The sequence below is a fragment of the Rousettus aegyptiacus genome, unplaced genomic scaffold, assembly GCF_014176215.1.
Source record: "Rousettus aegyptiacus isolate mRouAeg1 unplaced genomic scaffold, mRouAeg1.p scaffold_m13_p_2, whole genome shotgun sequence".
In the NCBI taxonomy this organism is placed as follows: Eukaryota; Metazoa; Chordata; class Mammalia; order Chiroptera; family Pteropodidae; genus Rousettus; species Rousettus aegyptiacus.
Window position 1 is genome coordinate 120,565,118 of NW_023416295.1, and position 24,487 is coordinate 120,589,604.

Genomic DNA, 24,487 nt, shown 5'->3' on the forward strand with positions numbered 1-24,487 from the left:
GCTGGTCAGATGCCTAAATTTGGGGATGTCTTATTTGAAGAGCAATAGTGGCATGGAGGAATTGTTTAAAGCGAATCAGAATGAAGGCTCTGAAAACTACAGAGTACACTGAAGATGTTTGGTGTGGGGAAAAGGAACACTGGGGAGCTGTAGAAACTGTGTTTATAACCATAAGGAGTATCACAGGTAGGCAGGACTAGCCTTGTGCGCCCAGCAAGACCCATTCTTTGAAAGCTATACAAGGAGACAATTGGCATATTTCACCAAAAAGCTTCTCAGGTCCTTAAAATTGTCCAGAAGTGGCAGCCTGGGAAGTTCGCAAGTTCTTTGTTCTGGAAAGGTTTACAGCCGGGATGGCATGACCACTTTGGAAATAAGACCTTTTAGGAACATTTAATCCTGCTCCCTTGGCTATCAAGACAGAATCTGTCTTCTGATTCTCCTCCTGAGATGTGAAGGTGTCCTAGAGGGGAACCCTAGACCCACATTACCTGCAGAATGGGGAGGTAAAGTGCATCAGAACAGGCCAAGGAGACTGCTGCTGTAAGCCCAGAACCACCACCAATCGGAAGCTCTGAGGTTGGCCCAGGCTGGTGTAATTTCAAGAGCTCTGTTAGGAGACTTCATCCACTCCCACTGCGCCTACAACCAGTTTCATGTCTCCTTCCCCAATCCCAGATCTCCCTCCAACCTTCGGTCCCACTGGCAGATATCCTATTGCAATGCCAAACTCTGCCCAACTAATCTTCCCAAAGGCTGCGTGGCCAGACATTCCAGAGTGAGCCTCCTTGACCTGCTTGGGACCTGAGGGGTACTTACCCACCAACTTTGCGCCTGTCACACATTTCATGCCCCATCAAACACAAGTCTATGCAATTTAGGGCACAGATGCCACTCCCTAACCGGTGGCCCACCGCCGGCCCCCATGTCTGAGGTACAGCCACTTTTCCAGGCACAGGCCAAACACCTCCTAGACAAAGCCTGGCACCTCGGCAGCCACAGTACTTCATCGGGACCTCTCCTGCATACTTTCTATGCCCCGGTTGGCCATTAGCATTTCTAATCTTCAGCACTCTTGAAGACTGGGCCTATTTCCCATTCATTTTATTTTATACTCCTCAAGGGAACTAAAAACAATTAACTTGGGGAATAAAACAAATATGCACTTCATTTATCTTTTGGCAGGATGGCGGTGAGGGAGGGGAAAGCTCAGTTAAAGAGAACTCGTGTTGGTAAATCATAACTATGTAGAGATCTATCATTTAGTTAATTATTGACAAACTAGTAATCATAAGGAGGGAGTCTAATTTCGCCCTTTGTTATTAGATAGACTTGGATTAAAATTCCAGCTTCTGCAGTTACTACTGCGTAAACTTGGGCAAATTACTTAACCTCTCAGGGCTTTAGTTTTCCCATCTGTAAAATGGGAATAATAACAGTACCTATCCCTCACCGGGTTGTGATAGAGAGTAAATGAGCTAAGGAATACAAATTGCTTAGCACAGAGCCTGACCCAAAGGAGGCTCTCAACAAACACTGTCATAATAGTTACTGGATCATCAAATTGTTTCTGGATCACAGGCATTTTTTTTTTTTCTGGATCTTTCACTCCATTTCAACATAAGAAATGGATAGAGGAGAAATCAAACGCTGATCTTTTTCTAAAGTACGACATTTCCTGTAGGAATTTGAAGTAAAGTGATTTTTTAAATATTTCGACATTAAAATAGGAAGAAAAATAGGGGATGATGAGTCTCTTATTCTGGAAAAACAAAATTAGACTAGAATTTTGACGCAGCTGGCTTAAAGTAAAAGTGGATTAGGGTAGAATTCATCCTTCCTTTTTTTGGTTGTCACTGAAACAACTGATACATCTAAATAAGTTGCTGGACAAAACCTTATGGCCAGTTGTATATTGGTAATTTACCTTCATCCCATCCAAGTCACACCAATCAACAACCTTCTCCCAAGCTCCCTATTTGAAGAAGCAATTAAAAATCAAACATCTAAAAAAGATTGACGGCAAGGATGTGGAGCGAACGAACGCTCATACATTGCTGGTGGGCATGCTCACTGGTCTAACCACACTGGAAAAGGCAACACAGCTGATCTCCCCTCATGCATGGGGGACAGGCCCCAGGATCCCCAGTGGATGCCTGACAATGAGATAGTACTGAAGACTATGTATACTTTGTTTTTTACTGTACATACATACATACCTATGATGAAGTTTAATTTATAAATTTGGTACAGTAAGAGACTAACAATAACTAATAATAGAACAATTATAACAACCTACTATAATAAGTTATCAATGTGGTCTCTCACTCGAAATATCTTATTGTACTTTACTGTACTCACTCTTCTGGTGATAATGTGAGACAATATAATGCCTACATGATGAGAGGAAGTGTAGTTCACAGAACGGTGCACAATTTAAAACTTATAAATTGTTTATTTCTGGAATTTTCTGTTTAATATTTTCGTACAGCGGTTGATCATGGATAATAAACTTTGGAAAGTGAAACCATGGATAAGTGGAGACAGCAGTCCACTCCAAAAGGCATGCACTACAAGAACGTTCAAAGCAGCTGAAAATCCAAGTGTTCATTGAGAAAGTGGATAAACTATGGCATATTCATCAATGGAGTATCACACAATAAAGAACTACTGACACATGCAACAATGTGGATGAATCACATGACATTACACGAGGCAAAAGATGTCAGCTGCAAAAAAAAACTGCAAACTGTGTGAGTTGAGTTCATCATTTATTTGAAGTTCAAGATGAGGCTGGTTAAATTATGGTGATATAAATCAGAATAGCGGTTCTAGCTAAGGAGCGAGGAGATTACTGATTAAGAATGGACACAAAGGAACCTTCTGGAGTGACAGAAGTGCACTGTATTTTGATATGCGTGGTCGGTATAGGGGGAGAAGGAGAGGAGCGAGTCAAAGGAAGAGAAAGACAGCGAGGGAGAGGGAGAGAGGGAGAGATGCATTAAGCTATACAATTAAGATTTGTTCATTTTGCTTTATATTAGTTTAAATTTTTAAAATTCAAGTATCTACATGAATAAGATCAAGATTTTGTGTCTGAAGACACAACATGCTCCATTCTTAACCACAATCTTTTTTCTTTTTTTTTTTTCCTTTCCTTTTTTTTGTTTTCCTTGGTAAGAGATAGCAGGATAGAAGACTAGTAATAAAGTTTTAGTTTGGGAAGAGGTAGAAAAGGGTAAAGGAAGTCAAATATATGGTGACAGAAGGAGATTTGACTTTGGGTGGTGAATACACAATGGAATATACAGATGATGTATTATAGAATTATATATTTGAAACCTATATGATTTTGTTAACCAAAAACTTTAATAAAAAGATAGTTTAAAAGGTTTTACTTAATAAAATATAATAAACACCTAAAATACACAAATTTTCAAAATGAAAAAATTTTTAAGATAAATTAATCTCTAATGTACTCTGTCCTGTAAATGAGGGCGGTAACAGTACCTATTATATAGGGCTGCTGTGATAAATAACTAAGACAATTAAGCACTTAACACAGTACCTATTCATCACTTAATAATTCATAAATCCAGTACATATATTAAAACAGCACATATTCATCACTTAATAACGGTTTGACATATTTGTCTATTTCCTCACTCCCTTTCAGCCCAAGCCACAAAAATTCTTAACCGAACAGGTGTTCAATATTTGTTGAATAAACTCAGAGAAGCTCTCTCAGAGCATGCAAACCATAAACAATCTCCACCTGAATCCATGATACCCAAGCTATCTAGGCCTTGCCTCTCACACCAGCATATACACAAATCTCTGAGCACTCCTAGGTACACTGGAAGTTAGGATAAACATGGTATATATACCTGAGGCAATCTCACTTAAAATTCAGAAGCAAGCATATTTATATTTAAACAAATATTAAGAAAGTTACAACGTTGTTTAAGGTAACACGTGATGCTGCTGAGAAGGGAGCCCTCAGCTGCCAGTCACTTCCAGCTTCACTGCCTGGCTCTCACTCCTGCCCTATCCCAGCCCTCAGCTCCTCCTTCACTTTCGCCATCTTCATATCAGGAACAGTTTGAATAGCCTGGGCACAGGAAGTGTAGAATTCCTGGCTCTGTACCTTATAAAATTCTAATCAGAGTACTGCTAGCTTTTTATGTGATTTCAACTGAAGACAATTTAGGCTATTTCCTTGAATTATAAACACCCCGCCATCTGGCCGACTACCCCACTGAATAAAATATTTATTTTCAGAAATGTTAACATGCAAAATTGAATGAACGGGAAACTATAGTTAAGAAAAACAAAATGCCACAATAAGATGAACAAATTATATACAATTTTAAGGATACTCTTAGGAAATTGTATTTGTATGAAAGTGTATTTTTGCCACCATGAATCTTAACTTTATTTAAATAGTCACAGGGAACAAATAAAACTCTGTGATAAAATGAAAAATCAAATTGTTCTTTTTAGGATTAACCCTGCCAGTGACCTTTGGGTGTTTTCACCCAAACAACCCAGAATAAAATTTGTATGCAAAAAAAAAAATTTTTTTTCCAGTTATAAAAGCAAAACAGGGCAATTACAGGAAAGAAAAAAATAGAAGCAAAAAGAGATTATCCTATCAACCAGATGTAAGTCTTTCCAGTTTTTTTCTATTTTTGTATTTAATGATAAACTATACATGCTGTTTTCAAACCTTTTCCATTTTAAAATTTCATGAATATCTGTGTATTGAATACTTTAACAACAATAGCTGAAGTGTTAAGGGTAGAAAGCTGCCTTTACGTAGGGTGAGTGAATCTAAAGATCTATCATATGGTGTGATAACTATAGTTATAATACTGTATTTAATACTGGGAACATGCTGAAAGAGTAGGTTTCAGGTATCTCATCACAAAAATAGGTAACTGTGTGAGGAGATGGCATGTTACTTGGCTTGACTGTAGTAATCATTTCACTATGTATACGTATATCAAGGAATCACATTGTGTATCTTAAACACATATAATTTTTTATTTTAAAAGTGTGTATCTGTCTCTCTCCATATATATATGAATATATATTCTAACGCTTTTTACATGTATTAATACTTCTTTGATATTCAAATAATCCAAAGATAGCTGTTAGTTACAATGATCAATTCTATTAAGAAACTTGCCCACATCTGAATGCATTTAATTCCTCTTAATTATACACTAAAAAAGGTTAAAATGATAAATTTTGTTATGTATATCTTACATTAAAAAGGGAATAAAATAAAAGAAAGAAACTATCCCAAGGTCACACAGCTCTAAGTGGCAGCACCAAAATTAGAACTTACATAGTCTGGACCCGGACCCTGTACTTTTAACCACTGTACTCTCCAAACAATTTTAAGTAGTTCTACGTCTATATATCAGACGGGTTTGATGTTGGGCCTTTAAACTGTTTCCAAATTCACCACTTTTAAAAAGGATGCTTTGATGAGCCTTCTTCTAAAAGATCTTTTAATGTATCCTTGTTAAGTTTTTTTTGTTTTATTTTGTTGTTTTGTTTTTTAGGATAAATTTTTAGAAACAGAATAGCTAGATCAGAGGATAGAGCAAACAATTTAAATAACCAGGTGAGCTGTCAACCAGAGCTCATTTTGATCAGTTTACAAGGAAGCCTAATGCAGTAGAAAGAAAATTTGCAACAAACTGTAATTAGGTGGCTTCAAATACAGGGAGAAGAATCACTAGGTACGCAGAGTCACAAAGGAGACTTGGCTACACAGTATCGAATAAATGTTGGTAGGTATTCATCAAAGGATTAACTGCTTAAATGTCCCTTGGAATCAGATACTTCTCAAACCCAGTCTCAACAACTGTATAGATGCACAGGAACCCACATCCATAGGGTTTCCCATTTGTTCTTAATTTTAACCATCACCAGCTTTAAAGTTCTACATCCAAACCTGTGGAGGAAAATATAAAAGGCCTTCAGAAGTCTCAGATAAATCAGTTAGTGAATCTACATTCAATCCACATAAAATGCAAAGTTTACCCCCTCATTTCTTCATCATAGATGCCAAGGAGATCATTCATGTTGCATTTCCTCAAAAGGTCTCTGTCAATAATGACAGACACATCATAGAACCGTGGGCAAGATCCATGAGAAAGAGCTCGCTTATTAATTCCTGCCAGAAGGAAATAAATGTTTGGAGAAGTAACTAAACCCTACTAGCAAATGGTCTGAGGATCTTATTGAAGAATGTTACCATAAATGTTCTTTAAAAAAAATGTGGAGGAAATATGAAAGCACTGATATTATCAGCCTAAAGCCAGTCCAACAGGTATCTTAGGAACCGCAAACTAAACCTGGGCAGCTTGAGCAGGAAGACTACAATAAAAAAAACAGAACTCTCTTTCACCAAAAGGGAACACACCAGATTCTTTTAAAAAGATCCTGCTTTGATTTAAGCCGTTCTTCACAATTCAGACACCTGTTTCCTTCTACTTGACTGCCCTGAGACATGAGGGTTTAGAGATATAGAAAATTTTAATGCCACAAATATGTTATCTATTGGAAGTCTCCCCTGCCCCACCAGGCCACACTCACTGTAACTTGAAGTGTGTGCTGAGAATCGAATACAATTTAAATTTTTTTAATAGAAATCTTTCATTGTGGTTCTGGAAGAAAACATACAACCATGTATTTTTCAATGAAACAGAAACTTACAAAAATTACAAAAGTGACTGTGGACCCTGAGAAAGAAGATAACTACCAGCAAAGGCTCCTGTGGCTAACTTGGTTCAAATTTTAAAACACAGAGCCTAGCAGCCACAGTGGAGGGAGGCCTCACACCAAGGCCACTTCGCCCCAGGACCATCTCACAGCCCCGCTGGTTCCATAACTGAGCTGCAACACTATCGAGCTATTCTGCAGACATGCTCTGTGTCAAACCGAGCTGTCTGCACTGAATAGTTTCTTTCTTCACCGCACCCCAAACTGTGGATTCCTGTTGGCTTCCCCCCCCCCCCACGCACACACATACACACACACACCTTGGGATTGCTTTAATAAACATTTCCTAGGGAATGCCTTCTTAAATTTCCATTAAAAGGCTGGACAGCTAGCGACTCAGTCCCCTTTCGGTCTACTCCATCCACTTCCAAGGCCTCTGCATCCCAGCCTGAGGGCCAGAAATGCCTCTGCTGGTTTCGTTTCCTGACGACCCATTAGCTTTAAATTGGTGCCAACCACCACCAGTTGACGTTACAAACCATTCACACATAATAAATATTACTTATTCTGTATCCCATTTTCCCCCAAACCACAAGTTTGCACAGTTCCTTTATAGGTTCCAGAAAATATTAGCATACAAATTAAAAGGAAATAATTTAATTCTCAAGCTTTCCACTTTAATGATTGAGCTCATGCACTTATCTAAGGCAGGTGCTACCTAAGGCCAACGAACACGAAGATACATTCTCTTACCTATGACTAAGCAATTCCGCTCCCGGGATCATAACCTATAGAAAGTCTCACACACATGCAAAAGGAAAAACACAAAGATGTTTATTTGTTATAGAGAAAAATGGGAGGAAATAATACTTAAATGTCAACAGGAAAATGGATACACTATAGTGTGTTCAGCAGTTAAAAAGAATGAACTAGAGCAAGAAGGATCGATCTCAAAAACAAGGTTGAACAACAGAAGTGGCCTATAGAAGAAAACATGTCATATACTACGTCTACAGGTTTTAAAAGCAGTACAATAACACTGCTAATGTTGAAATTTACACAGACACAAGTTGCAAACGTATAAAATGGGCAGCAATTATTAAAAAAAAAAAAAAAAAGTGGAAAGAAAGAAAGAGAGAGAAAATGTAGCCAGGAAGTAAGTCCAGGGGCTTCAACCATATCTGCAATGTGTTATCTTTTAAATAGGATGGTAACAAAAAAGGTATTCATGCTACTTTTATGTAATAAATGCATTCTGAATTACTTTATGATAGTGAAAAGCTACTATTTCCTAACAGTTTGATCTGCTTCAAGAAATTCTTATTTACTCTGACAATAGTTCAAAACATAATTTCCTTTAATTTCCTTTCTATTACAATCTTGGACTCTCTTGCAGAAATATCTGATTTGATAACTATGGGAAAGAGTAGAAGGGAACATCCTAAATTAAGAGCTATCCCAATCTTGTACACATTCTTTGCAGTGTTTTTTGAAAGTAACTACTCATACTACCTACCTACCCCTGGAGATGATCCCTATTAGAGACACACAGCATTTCTGAAACTAAGTCTATAAAACGCATTATGTTTTTGAAGCAATCTAAACCTTTTCAAAACACGCACTAGTGCCTTTTCTACAGAAAAAAAAATAAGTCATTGTTTGAGCTTCCATCCTTCCAACACCCAAAAGCCAAGCTTCTTCCACCTTCAGGAGGTATTCCCAATAGGTATACCTCTTTTCAGTCTCTCAACTGCTCAACAGTTGCACAAAAGAATAAATCAAGGGTGTTTTTATGGGTCTCCTAAATGTATTCATCTTAATCTCTCCTGGGTTGCTCTATGCTCATTTCCACAGCTGTTACTGTTCACAAGTGGCATCCCATTATGTCGGTCTCCCCATAAAATCCCAGAGAGTTCCTTATAGGGAAGGAGGATTCTGGTAATAAACCCAACTGTATTTAGTACTAAGCTCTGTGCCTCGGCCCTGCTCAGTAATACTTACTGCAAATATTTGAGCAATCTCAATGTGTCAATAAGGGTGTGACTGACTTACTTTAATTTTTGGAACACACCCAGGTCCTTTAACTTTTCTTTCTGATCTGAGAGGAAAACAAAAATGCAGCAGTATACAATTAGCTTCTTGAACTCCTTCATTTACATTTTTTGAAACGAATTTCCAAAGCCTACTAATTAGAGACTGCTCTTTACATTAAAATAAACCACGCAGAAACCCCCAACATTTTCGGAATTGTGAGCTGCTCCCATTATCCTCATCATAATTTCTACCCATGTTATACATGTACTTTTGGGGATGACAATGAATGTAATCAGTATGAAAATAAGAACACTATAAACTAAAAGGTCCTAGGCTTTCTCCGAATGTCCATGGTAAACGAGTAATATATGCAAAACTATGTATTTTTAGGGATCACAGAGTAAACCTTGATGTAAAAGGAGTCATTGCCTATTTTCATAATCTGGTCTCCATCATCACCTTCTGGCTAGTCCATCCAGGCTTAACTTAACCTTCACTCTTTGATTTCTTCCCCTTCTGTCACCCCACCCCTCCCCCAACTCCCAACCCAAGCACCATGCACTCGGCATTAAGTCCTCATCCCGATTTCTGCTAATGTGGCAGAGTCACACTAACTAGGCTGACTGCCACTTCCCCACTCTTTAGAAGTGTGGGTTCTCATACCACACTGCTCAGTTTCTACTTACGGTTCCTCTATTTACCAGCTAATATTCAATCTCTCTGTGCCTCTTCTGTGCAAAGAGAATAACCTTGCCTACTTCACCGAGTTGGTAGGAGGATGAACTGAACCTACAAAGGTAACATGCACTTTAAGTATGCCACTAACGCAAGCCATCATTGTTATCAGCAGTCACGATGCCTCTTCCACATGTATCAGCAATGGTCTCCTTCCAGTTGAAAGAAAAAACTTTCTGGACTCTCTGCTCTACTACTCACAAACTTCACTTCTGACACCAGATATGGTGGTGTTTTCCCCCTCATCAAGCAATTCTCTGCAGACACCATCAGGGTGTTCTGCAATTTAATTAAATTCTGATATTATCTACCTGGGGTTAATGTAGACCCCAGAAGTTAAGGGCTCAGACCTACAAATCTTTCTTCCCACTTCGGATGCCCATGGCAAGTCTAGGGTGTCACTTGTGCTTCTGATGGTCCCACAACTCCCAATTCTGGTTTGATAATTTGCTGCAATGGTTCACAGAATTCAGGAAAGTGCTTTACTTACTATTGCCCACTTAATATAAAGGACGTGACTCAGGAATAGCCAAAGAAAGAGACACATATGGCAAGGTGTATGGAAAGAGACTCGGAGCTTTGTGCCCTCTCCCTGTACGCCACCCTCCCAGCACCTCCAGGTATCTACCAACCAGGAAGCTCTCCAAACTCCATCAGTGAGGACTCTATGGAGGCTTCATTACATAGGCATGACTGATTAAATCACTGGCCAATCCAATCCTTGGTCCCTATCCCCTCCCCCAGACTCTCCAGTCATGTGGTTGGTTCCCCTGGCAACTAGCCTCCCAATCCTTAGGGGCTTTCAAGTCACCTCATTAACATAAACTTAAGTGTGGTTGAAAGGGGCTTGTTATGAAAAACAAAAGACACTTCACTTTTATAGCCCTTAACAATTAGAAAATTCCATGGGTTTTAGGAGTTTTGTTCCAAATGTAAATATATATTTAATAAATCACAATATCACAACAGCTCTTTATGACTTTCCACTACAAAGTATGCTCTTGAGGACAAGGATATTGGCTTATTTGTCTCTGAATCCCTAGAGCCAAGCACTGGGTATGAAGCAGCCACTCAATAAATGTTCGTTGATACCATAAAAGCATGAACAGTAATCTCCCTCCTACAGCATTAAATCAAAATGGAAGTAGTACAATAATTCAACAAAGAGTAGCGGAGGGTTGGGGAGAACACGCACCATCACTCACATCCCTATATAGATTCTAGAACGCCCACCAAACTGCTGGAAATCCCACCGATTTAAAAATTCACTTCTGTTTTAATTAACATTTCCACAGAACAGAAATATTACCTGCTTACACATTGTAGAAGGGAAAGCAAAAAGAAAAAAAGGTAGATTTCTGTGGAAAATCCCAAAGCAAGGTTCTACAAACCAGTATTTAGCGAAATATAAATTGTAATCAGCCTATTTCCCCAAAAGAGATTTAAACCACCTTGTTTTTTAATTCATCTCTGGACACTGCATCAATATACCTAATTTTTAGTTATCCACTGGTACAAAAGCAAGGGAATAAAATGCAATGACACCACAATTCAACACAGTATATTTCACCTTCAAGGACTTTTCAGAAATGCTACCAGTTGTTCCCCACCAGTCTTCTAAAGTCTCTTACCAAAAATAATAAAAGGATTGAAGATACAGATTTTAACCAAAGAAGAAAAAACTAAGATAACAGCATTTCTACTGAAACTTCTTGAATTTATTCCCTAACATCTTGTCATGTTAATTTTCAGCTATTTGGGGCACATGTCCACATTCTGGTCATCAGAGGCTTTTTTCTAAGAAAGTTAAAAATATGCTAAAATAGTCTGAGAAGTTTACTCTTAAAGTCCATAGCCACGTCAAGATTTTTCTCATTCCTTCAAATAAATCTTAACTAGTTCCAATTCACGGATAATGATCTCACACCACGACCACTCTCCTGCACCACAGACCCCTGATTCTGGTTGCCAGATGGATACTAGCTACACAAAAGCTAGTGTCAATGTGCCTAAAACTGAACTGTCCCACCCCCTCACTACACCTGCTTCTCTTCCTCCTGTGTTCTCTACTTCCACAATGACGTCCTCTCAGGCACCTCCCACCTCCTTCTTCTTCCCTTCCCTCTTCTCTTTCCTCTCCCTCCCCCCACTGGTCAACAAGTACCAATCTGCCCACTCAAACTTCTGGAATCATCATCTCTCCCGCTGCAACTGCCCCCATTTAAAGCCCTAATGACCTTCACCCAGGTTACTGTAACAGCCTCACAAACAATATTTCTCCCTCTCTCTCTAAACTCTGCCATAAACTGCCATTGGTTTCAAAATCACAGATCCGGCCACATTACTTCTCCCTAAATGACTCTTCCTTACTCAGACCACACCCAGAGCATGACACCATTTGCACCCCCCACAACCCCAGCTGGTTCTTCAAACAGATCAGCACTCAGTCTTCTGCCTCTGAACGTTTCTCTACACACACACACACACACACACACACACACACACACACACACACACCCCTCCTCCATCCATGCCCACCTGCCACTAATGCAAACCCCTAGTCACCTACCCACCCACCCTTTTTAGCACGTGCCTGCTTCCAGATTTAACTGCCACCTCCCTTCTCCAAGAAGCAGCCATCGTTTCTAAGCAGTCCTCTTCCACTTGTGGTCCAAATCCCATCCCTCCCTCTCACTGGGAAGGCAGCCTTCTCTTTCAACAGCCCCCTTCTCCTAACCCTCATCCTCACTCCCGATATCTGTTCTTTCTTTCCACTCAAGTCTCTCATCTAAAAATGATGACAAGAGCCCTAGAACCTCCCTTCACCTATGGCCTCCTCACTTTATTACACTGTCTTTTCCTCCCAGCCAAGCTGCAGAGAACAGCAGCGCGCACTCACTTTCCCCATTTCCTCCACAGCTATTCACTCCTCCTCCCGCCTCCGCAGTCTGACCTCCACCCTCCAGTTCACTGAAGAGCCTCTCAGGGTCTCCAGAGACCCCCTAAGGGCTCGACCCCAGTCCTTCTTGGCTTTTCTGCAGCACTTGTCCTACTGACCAACCCCTTGTTCGTTCTTGAGCTGGGCCCCTACTTCGGCTCCCAGGACACCCGCTCTCTCCTAGGTTTCTTCCTACCTCACTAGCTACTCATCTTGGTTATCTCCAGAGGCACAGCCTCTTTTTCAGCCTACCCCTTAAATGCTGGTATCCTCCATGCTTCTTTCTATCTGAAGACCTCGTGGCTTCAACAAATCCCAAAGCTCTCTCCCCGGATCAAGTCTCCTCCTCTGTCTTCCGGACGACCAGCCTGGGAAATTTTGATACCCGACAGACATCTCAAATAACACATCCAGGTTCATTCATTCGGTATCTACTGACTACTTGAAATCAATACACTGTCTGAACTTATCTTCCCACCCAAATCTGATCTTTCTTCTTTATTCCTTTTCTTGGTGAATGACAGCATCAATCCTGCTGTCATCCAAGCAAAAACCAACAATTCATTCCTGACTCCTCTCTCTCATCGCCCTCAACACTCACATTCAATGCTACCAAAGCCTCCCGATTCATCAATATCTCCAATCTGGCCCATCCCCCACTCTCACTGCCTTCATTCCCCACCACAAGAACTAAACAGCCACAGAGAACTGGCTACAGAGAAGTAACTCCTGGGGTGGACATGACTGGATAACACGTGTTCCGACAGCCAAGAAGAAAGGTTCAATATTTCCAAGAAGGTGTTTAATTTTGTATGACTAACTTTTTTTGGTGACAAATTACACATCTTTATAGTTCAGTCCACATTTTCCTTTCTGATCACTAAAATTGTTAAAATCAGTAAGTGCCTAAATGAATGGAATGCTTATGTGTAAATTCTGATACTTCGAATAATATTTAACAACTAACATTTAGGATCTGAAAACTCAGTGCTTGACTTGCCACAAAATGCTCACACACATTTTAGTTCACCTAAACCATTTTGACATGATTCTCATTTCATATGGCCAACATTTCAAATTCAAATGAACACAAAATGTAAGTAGTTAAATCAGCCGTCTCTTTATATTATCATATCACACATTTTCCAGATCTAAAATGCACCACAGATTTCAGGGATACAAGGATATGTTTATTGAAAAGAACAGGAGTTACAAGAAAAATATAATTTTCTATGATTTTCATGGCTGAAAACAAAACTTCATATAATTATGCATTTAAACACATTCAGTGTAGCTAAAAAAAAAAAAAAATAGCAGAAAACCTCGGACTCTTCAGGTTTAAAGGAACCATTCCACCTAGCCTATATCTCTGGAGTTACAGTTATATCATTCTAAATTATCAATAATCCCTCAAACGTCAAAAAGCCAAATTTTAAATAAATTACCTTTTGCTCTTCCCTCCACCCTGGAGCCTGTGGAGGCCAGCTGGGAACAGGACTTCTAAAATAAGAAATACATCTAGAAGCCTGTAGTCTAAGGCCTACACTTTTGCTGGCTATAAGTGGGGTCTCTGGAACCAGAGGGAGCACATGGCTCTTTTTAAAACTGAAGGGGTTTATGCTCCAGATGAAACTGAATTCCATCTAGGTAAGGGATATGCTTATGTGTATAAGGCAGAGAATGGCATAGTGACTCTGTGGTGCCAAAGAGAACAAAACCAGGGTAATCTGGGGAAAGGTAACTCGTCATGGAAACAGCAGCAGGGTTTGTGCCAAATTCCAAAGCAACTTTCCTGCTAAGGCCACTGGATACGGACTCCGTGTAATGCCGCATCCCTCAAGGATTTAAACTTATTGAAAGTAAATAAAAACGTATTGTCCTCTCATTTAAAAAAAAACCAATGAGAAATATCTTTCCCCATAGGTCTTGCTAAAAATGTTCCCTGAAGTATATATGGAATTAGAAACAGATGAAAGTTCTAAATAAATTGCTCAGATTAAAAATAATTCTTCTCAGGAAAGACAATGCCTCAATAATGAATCAAGTCAATCATCACACTCGTGAATCGTTCGACATGCCCTCTATAAAGCAAACGTTCCTAGCCCTTAAGCATTTTCATTCTTGTCAGGAAGGCAATACTAAAATATTTCTGTGCAATCAGAGGACAAGACATATGAAATGCGCCTTGAACTTGGTATTCTAGGATTTGGGAATGGAGAGGCCAAGTAAGGCACTCTACACAAGGGGGGTAAGAAGTCTCTGGAAGCCTCACGTTTCGATATGTTGTATTAGACAATAGACTCTGGTGGTTTATAACAGGATTTAACTTGCTAAAAGTTTTCGAAGAACATTTACCTGTCAAGGGTAAGTGAAGATCAGTTGGAATAAAAGACACACAGAAAACAAAAAATTAAATCTTCCGAAGGAAATTCCTCACTCCCACATGCTGCACACCAACTCACAAACATCTCCCCTTCCAGGAAGCACAGTGACCAAACTACTCCTACTGTCCTAGCCTTCTCAAGAAGCAGATGACTCTCACACATCCACCCTGCCCTGAGTTTGAGGAATATGGCACTGCTCGTGGGCCCTTTCTTAAATACTTCTTGACACTCTATTAATAACTCTTGCAATATATAAGTTCAGAACAACTAAATGTTCCCTGCGGCTTGCATAAAACCCATCTTATTGACACCATATACGGATGAATTAAATACTCTACCCATAACCTCCTCGCCTTGATTTCTTTTCCAAGGCATGCCCTCTTTAGGAAAAGAAATAGTTCTACATAGTCTACTCATTTCTCAAACAACAATGACTAATCAATTCACTTAAGTTCAACTCCACCCAACCAGATATAACCTAAGATTGCTGTTTCCAAACTAATTCATTTGGCATCGGAATACATTTCATGGACTCCCTTTTAAATTTTATCTCCGTTACTTTTCCCCCAATCAGGAATTCAGCTCTGGAATAAATTTACTGTTTGTCACAGAACTGGACAGGGCCTTTCAGGAAGAAACTGAAGCCCAAAGTGGTTAAGTAACTCGCTCAAAGCTACCTCTACTAGTTAATAAAGGATCAGGCCTAGGACCCAGGTCTCCACAACCCCAGCCCAATATACTTTCCATTTCACCTACATGTCTCACTCTCACATGATACAGAATTTATCACCACTGTTTACTATTACTCCCCCTGAAACCAAAACAAATCTACTTCACTGCTGTTATCCAACTTCTTTTTCTTGATAACTCTGATACGAGTCTGATCAAATGGAAATCAGGTGATCAATTATCGAATATTGACAGTCTCCTCTGTGCCCTACAGCAGGTGCCACACTAGCAATGAAGATCCAGTGGTGAACAAGACAGACGTGGCCTGCCCTCATTAAGCTCACAGACAGGATAATCCGGAAGGCTTAAAAACTAAATTTGCTCAAGTCCCCTGACTCATCCAACAGTGATATCATCTTTCTCAAAAGCATCCAAGTGCCTCATAAACACCAACATGAATGAGATGGAGGAATATATTCATTTTTCAACAACTATTTATTAAATAAGTGTCACATCCAAAATACTATAAGCTGAGAATTTATAATCAATTTACAAGAGACAAGATATATATTAAAAGTAGGAGAAAACAATTTTATCATGGTCTCTAAACACCTGTGATACCGTCACACTTGCAATTATGTAACAATTTATAATCTAGGAACACTTTCCACACACATCATCTCATTTAATCCTCCTCTATTTTCAAGATTGACAAACTGATACTCAAAGCAGTTAAGGAACCTGCTCAAGCTCCCAGAACTAGTAAATGACAGACCCAAAACCAAGATAGTCTCCCAGTTCTAGATCCCTAGACTTTTCTACTGAACTACAGTCTTAGTAAAAGCTCCTACCAAACTTTTTAAATTAATAACGCTAATACTACTACAAATAATAAGTTAACCTTTATTAAACATGTATATTCATGCTAGATAACACTGAGTCCTTTATATGAATTAATGCTAACCATTTACATAAGAGTGTATCAGTAAAACCACAGCTAGACAAATTTCAAAAAATCTTAAGTGACTAAAAATATTCACAATGGTATTCGGAATATAAAGCCAGTTTTAGACAACCAATTTACTGTAAGACGCACAACCAAAGGAATGGGAGGTTAGGGGTGGAGAGGGAATAGCAAATCCCAAGGGGCTCACGTGTCCCAAAGGAAGAGGTTTCCCACCAGATTCCAACACTCATCCCAGTTTTACAGAGCATAAATGAACTCTAAAGAGTTAGCCAAACAGATCACATGACTGACTCACTGAGCTCTCATGCCTGCATGCGAATTCTGCGTAAGCGAGCTTGTCTCCTGATTGCGGATGTGCCTGACAGCACAAAGAGGAGCTGGATGTGCCATGGTGGGAGACCAGAGGGCTGGCAACCCAGCCACAGGCCAGGGAGTGGGACTCCAATGACAGCCGCAGCATCTCCCTGTGCAGTGGTTACACAGTTCACATAAATTACCTCATCTGATTTGATCTTATGAAAACCAGAAACCAAGACAGTGACTAAGCCCCTAAACAATGAGCGCAAGGCGACCTAGACCTTCTGGAGGAAGGAAAGCCCCCAGGAAGAAGTGGAATTTGTCATGGGTCAAGCCAGCAGCCTGGGGCAAAACTGCAGCCAGTATCCTGCAACCAGAGGCAGATTCGAGAGGGAAAATAGAAGTTTAAAAAAGAAAAAAAACTTTCATACAATGTGTTCACTTATACATAAACTATTGGGCTAAAGAACCACACTTTCATATGCCTGCTCATTCTCTTTCCAGTGGTGGATTGCTTTAAAGGGAAAAGAAGCTGGTGAAAACTTTGATAGGTGGCCTAGGCTTGGTGAGAAGGAAACGGCCCCTTTACCAGAAAACAAAGGCACCAGAGTGCTACTGAGATTTTTTTTAAAAAAGGAAAGAAAGAAAAATAGAAAGAAAAGAAGGAAGGAAGAAAGGAAGAAAAAATTAAGCATCCTCCAGGATGATTTAAATTCCTTCCTGATCAATTACATTGAGCTTCCCAATTCATTTTGATCGATTAAGCCAAAGAGATACAAACTAATCCCTGCCGTCTTCTATTCTTTCGCTGGATTATTAGTTCACTTCACATTTCTCAATCATTGTCAATTCTCCATTCAGCCTAGCATCCTCAAATGAGAAGTACATGATCACATAATCACACGCTGTAAAACCTTTTAAATAACAATTGCTGACATTTATTACTGTTTGTTGTTCGCCAAGTATGCACCTTTACAGTTGAGGAAATTGAGGCTTAAAGAGGTCGATGACCAGCCAAAGACAACACAGCACTGATTTAACTCAGCTGCCTTATATAGCTATTTGCAACCAATCATCAATTATGAATATACACCCTTCTAGCCCATCGCAAAAACTGAATCCAGTTCCCTTTCTTTTTCTCAGTAGTAAAAGTTTTTAGCCCTCAGCTCAAAAGGTCAAGACCCACTGTAATATTAATTTTGAAACTGTAAACAACTACCTCTGGTGAGAATGAATTTTAAGTTGACCTGCTGATATTGGTGATAGGTTGGCCTTTTTGAAAGGTACTCTCTTTTCTCTACCAAAATCCTCTCCCCCAAATGGCAGGAATAATCATGCTTTCGGTGGAGTTCACAGAATAAACAGGACAGCCAAGGATCAAACCCCCCACCTCACACAGCGGCACCACCAAACTCATTCCAATTGACTGCCCATCCCCCAAACGCCACTGCTGGCCATCAGCAAAAGCAGTACCACAACTTTCAAACTTCAGAAAGATCTGGAAGGGCAGTACCTTCCTCTCAAAGGAAAACTGGCAAGAAAAAGCAATCCACAAGCCTGTTTAAAACAAAAAGAAACAGACCTTTAATGGGCAAAAGTAATAGAATATTATTGTTTCTTAAATCATCTACATGATATTTACATTTTCTAATAGCTGAGAAATTAGTGACTACAGCCAAGAATCCCTGAATTCACTTGTGCAGTGCCATTTAATCTGTATCTGCTTAAGGCCTAAACCGATAAAATTTTTGTTAATGTCCCATCTCAATGTTCCACTGAAATTAGAATCCATGAAATCAAGTGAATTCTAATTCCCTTGCTCTATTAACTGTTAAGACCCTATAGAATGTTAACTTCATTTCAGTATTAGTATTTTTCCTCCTGTATAATGCATGTAGCAATGTTGTTTTCTGTTTTCATAAAATTTGGGGGTGGGGGTGTTTCTTTGTTTTGCTGTTTGAGAACTATATCATATGCACACAAATTTCTATGACAACTGACAAAATATCAAAAAAATATTCCTCGACATAAGCATTTGTGGGAAATGATCAGTGTAAGCTTGAGCTGTCTAAGAATAAGGAGGATTAAGGAGGGTTCACAGTCTACCTAGTCAGGAAAAACTCTTTACATCTTTTCAAACAATTCAGTTAAACCACTCTGAAAGAAGAAACAAATTCAATCAGAGCAAACTAGGAGTTAATCAGAGTATGAGAGATTAAGCAACAATTTTTGTCAAAGTCTAGCCCTTAAAGTAGACAGGGATGCCAGATTCCATTTAATTGCAATTTTCCAACAAAAGACAGTAAGCTTATATGTAAACAATGTAAAAATAAAAATCCTCTTTGGTAGGTGAGGTTTTTACTCATTTGTCCTACCATCCTACTTGTAAGATAACTTAGGTTCCTCCTAAGTCTATCACAGTAGTTGGAAAACTGGCACTAGATGTATCGAAATTCAAAGATAAACAGGCACTTCCAGTTGCCCTTTTTGGCATGCTTAGTAAGAGACATATCATCCAGCTCCCCACCCTCTGTACTCCATGGTGTATTCACAGGACGCTGATGCTTTCTTAGGAATGCCTTTCCTGTGTCATAATTATAGGAGTAACAAGCATTTTGCTCCCTGTTTCAGTGAGGTCAGCCTTAAACACACTCTAAGGTATTTCAAAATGCCAGAATATGTAATGACCCTTTAGTACAAACAGTAAGTCAAAAAAATAACCTCAAGTTCAGTTGACTGAAAAAAAGGGGAAGCATCTACTGAGCTAAATACGTATGCATGAAACTCAAGAGCAGTGCTCTCAAGATTTCCACCCACCTAAGAGACACATGGTCAAGGCTGTGCGTGAACAATGCTCACATCAAGAGGAACAGCCACTTAGAAGTACAGAAAAATATTAATGTAATGTTAATTAAAGGAATGCAAATGAAATAACGATGAGGTGCCTTTACAAAGTTTTCCCCTCCATTTTAATGACTATCTCTAGTGGAGCTAAGGGTGCACAACATTAGTTAAAAAACATAGCCTTAAATTGGCAATATATAACTATAGCCATAAAAACAGTCATACCCTCATGTTCTGTTAAATGCCATTTTATGCATCCATCTGAAAAAAGTAATCCATAATGGAAAACGGTTTCTTGCCCAAGATGTTCAGTATATTATTACATATGGTTGCAAAAATTAAAAGCATCCAAGTTTTCCAATATATGGAGAATAATGCCTATTCAAGAAAACACAATGTAGACCTGAAAACGACTGGTGAAATCATGCAGCAACACCTCATAATTCTAAGCTTAAATAGCAGGATTCAAATTCATCAATACAGTTTTCCTCAAACAGCATTACCATATGATTGGCTAATGCCACCTCTGGGGATATACCTATATATCTGAAAAAATTGAAAACAGGGTCTCTAAAAGATATCTGTATACTCATGTTCATAGCAGCATTATTCACAATAGTCAAAGGTAGAAGCAACTCAGATACTCATCCACTGACAAATGGATAAACAAAATGTGTTTTATGCGCACAATGGAATATTACTCAGACTTAATGGAAGGAAATTCTGACATGTACTACAACATAGATAAACCTTGAGTGAAATAAGCCAGTCACCCAAAAAAACACAAAACAAACCAATATTGTATGGTTTTACTTATTTACAAGGGGTACCTAGGATAGGCAAACTCATAGAAACAGAAAGTAAACATGGTGGTTGTCAGGGGCTGAGGGATGAGAAATGGGGAATTATTTAATAGGTAGTTTCAATCTTCCAAGATGAAAAAGTTCTGGAGACTGGATACACAACAACGTAAATACTCTTAACACTACTGGACTATACACTTAAAAATGGTTAAGATAAAAATTTTTATGTATAACACCACAATTTTTTAAATGTCACTACAGTATGATTATTACATAAAACAGACAAATGACAGAAAAAAAAAAAACTAGAAATTTTAAGAACATAGTGCTCTGACTACCCCTAAAGCCAAAAGCTTAAAGTCCTTCCATTACAAAAAAAAAAAAAAAAAAAAGATATGCTTATAGGAAATTACTCAGTTTCTTAGCATATTCAAAAAATATGGAGCCAAATTCTTAATTAAGATTTTGCTTTTTACAATGGATGAGAGATGACCTATATAGACTACTAACTGAATTCCATGAGAGCAGGTTTCAATCCGTTTTGTTCACCAAAGCCCCAGTACCAGTCTAGCTAGCACATTGTGAATAATCAACAGACACTTGGGAAATGAATTTAGAAAACCACCCTCGCAATCTTAACACACACACACACACACACACACACACACACCCTCTGCCAGACCTGCATTAAGTCCATGAAAACACTTTGCTGATTGCATTTTAAATCTCTTAAATTCAAGACCTTCTAAATCTATTCTTATGGTCTCAAATTCCCAAATTCATCCTTTTTACTCTAATTATCTCACTTTGTTTAGCATCTGGAAAAAAGAGCTGAGTGCTGCAATATATAATTAGTAAATTATTCTTAGCTGACTAAATCATGCAGCATCAGTAAGCAACTATGGTCCAAAAATGTATATTACTCTTGTTGTTTTAATACTCTGTGACATAATGAGCCCTATTCTCTGTAAACTGAGAGCGAAGTTGCAATTTGAATGTAGAGCAGTTTTATCCTATCAGCTCAATGTGAAAAAAAGGGAAGTTCACCACACAAAAGTTTCACGGCCCCAAAATGCTGGTGTGTGTGACCCAAAAATAGGGTGGAAACTACTTCCAACAGTAACAGGCAAGCTCCCTTTCACAGAGAAAAATCTTCCTAGAACACCATCCATCCATCCATCCATCCATCCACCCACCCACCCACTCACCCACTCACCCACTCACCCACCCACCTGCAGCCACCTAGATGATGGAGATTCAAAACCCTAGCAAGAGCTAGCAGTTCTGCTTTAGCAAACAGCACAATCAAACAGAAATCTAATGTGAAGCATGTATGCAACTAAAAATTTTTCCAACAGAAACGTTAAAAAAGAAATGGGTAAAAATTAGTTTTATTGAACTCAGTATATCCGAAATGTTATCATTTCAAAACATAATCAATATTAAAAATTGTTTTGATATCTTGTATATTCTCTTTCCTTTGTCCTGGAAATCCAGCGGGTATTTCAAACTTACAGCACTCCACTAAGACTAGCTATACTTCAAGGGTGTAATCACCATATGTGTGGCTAGTGACTCCCATATTGGACAGTATGGCTTTAGAATGGTGGTCACTTCTATTTCAGAATTACCCATAACATTTTTACAGGTATTTCACATTTTAATTATTTTTTATGAGCTCTGATATCCTTTGTAGTGCAACTCTGGCCCTCTCCACTTAAAAAAAAAAAATTTACAAGTAAACAAAAACCATTTGACTAGCCACTGAGAGCCAAACCAGAACTGAACTATGAAGAGAAACCTGTAAAATTAACTTCGTTCAAGAGTTTGGTAAACTCTGGTTAGAGTTATTAACTCTGTGTAATGTATTTTATATACTGAGCATGATCATGTTTCTGTTGGAACAGTCACCTACAATTTTAGGACAGATGTCAACAGGGAAATGAGACTAGTTTTTCAAGGATATGCTTCTCAGTCAACAATTCCACACCACATTTTACACAATAGGTGTGCTCCTGAAAACTGTCAACAGTTTAAAGTTTCCTTTATACTGAAGGAACAAGATCTTTAAAGGAAAATTAGAGAGATGTTTTAATTTGTCTATTTGACAACCTCTTAAAAAAATGTTACTAAGTGAGGCTAGGGACTTCATTTTGTTCACTGCTCTATCTCCAGGGCCAAGCCTATGTGTGTGGGGCACACAGTCAGCATTCAATAAGTTGTTGAATCCATTAATAATGGACTTTCTTAAAATGAGTGGAAAATATAAAGTGATTTATAGCTAACTAGTAATAACAGATATCACCATTTTTAAGATATTGTAGAGACCTATGGTCTAGCTGGCAGAGGGCAAAAAAAATGTGTACATTTGTATATAAGGAAAATTAAAGAGTACCAAGTACTGGGACATCCATCCGTAAAGAGTAGCCTTTCATTTCTCTACTAAGTCCAGGCCTTTATTTTATGTGTTGGTAAACATGCTAGTCTCAATACTTGATAAAGAAAATATAACAAATTATAATTTCTGCTATGAAGGAAAAGAGGAGAGGGCTTTAAGAGGAAGGGATGCCTATTTGGACTGGAACACTTCTCCAAGAAGGTGTCACATAAGTTGACATGTGAAAGAGAACTGAGGGAAGCAATTTTGGGTCCAGGTTCTGTGATGGGGAATAATTTGGATCCTGAAAGGAACCAAGAGAAGGCTAATATGACTAGAATCCTAGTTATATGCTATTATGTAAAAGATGTTGCATCAGAGAGCTGAGCCTTGTTAATACAGGCAATATTTGTTTAGCCAGAATAAAATCTCCTACTAGGCAATGTGTATTAGCTCTTCAATGAGACAAGCATGCAAACAGGCTAAGTTAGCTAAGGTATGTCATATAAGAGCATGTATCTATCATAGATCCTATTCAGTCTTTTCATCATCCCTTCTGAAGAGGGGCCAGCTAGCAAATGGCCTTGGGCTAAATTAGAAGTGAAAAGCAAGCCTCAAACCAAGACCTTTATCAAAAGACAGCCACTTTGTGTGGGGAAGTTGGGGGTTAGCATGAGCTGCTGCTTTGGGGCTAAAAGTCAGTGATCAGGACACAGTGCAAAGCATTTGGTCAGCCTCGGTTTTTCTCCCAGAAAATGAATGTTTATAGTTATGACATGCACTGACTGCCAAAGGAAGTCTAAAAAGAATAACCATATTATTGGATATTTTTAGCTTTTCTTTTCATAAATGTTTTGTGTCACTGCTTTCCAAATAATTCCACATCTTCCGAGTTAGCCAGAAGAAAAAAATGGAGTAAAGACTATATTGTTCATAAATAAGAATATATGACATTGGTGACTAATTTTCTTTTGAAATTCAGTTAAAGGAATGAGTCTTTGTCCTGCTCACACAAACACAAAATTCCAGTGGATTAATACTGTGTAAGAAGAGCAGAATAAATCAGACATGGAGACAAGATGTGCAAGTCACTGTGCACCAAGCAAAAGGACTGGTGGGAATGTTTACATTCAGCAATATAGGGATTAACCCACTTCAGATCGAAAGACACACAGACTAAAGATAAAGAGATGAAAGAAGATAGTTCATGTAAATGGAAACAAAAAAAAGCGAAGGTAGCAATACTTGTACCAGACAAGACAGATTTTAAAATGGCTGTAACACAAAGAACATTTCATAATGACAAAGGGATCAACCCAACAAGAGGATATAGCCCTTGTAAACATCTATGCACCCAACATAGGCAGGCCTAAATATATAAAGCAACTATTGGCGGACATAAAGGGAGAGATTAACATTAATACGGCAATAGTAGGTGACTTTAACACCCCATTGTCATCAATCGATAGATCATCCAGACAATGAACAAGAAAATAGTGGCCTTAAATGACACATTAGACATTTTTAGAACACTTCACCCCAAAGCAGCAGAATATACATTTTTTTCAAGTGCATATGAAACGGTTTCCAGGATAGACCACAAAACAAGTTAAGCCACTAAAAAAGTCTCAACAAATTTAAGATTGAAATCATATTGAACATCTTTCCCTGATCGCAATGGTATGAAACTAGAAATCAATT

At 38.7% G+C, this 24,487-nt stretch overlaps 1 protein-coding gene and 1 pseudogene across 2 annotated transcripts in view; one reads left to right on the forward strand and one right to left on the reverse strand.

Annotated features, from left to right (window-relative positions):
- RASSF3 (Ras association domain family member 3) overlaps positions 1–24,487 on the reverse strand; it is a 65,805-nt gene that overhangs the window by 36,567 nt on the left and 4,751 nt on the right. The window lies entirely within an intron of this gene.
- On the forward strand, positions 1,187–14,293 carry LOC107508203 (annotated as a pseudogene).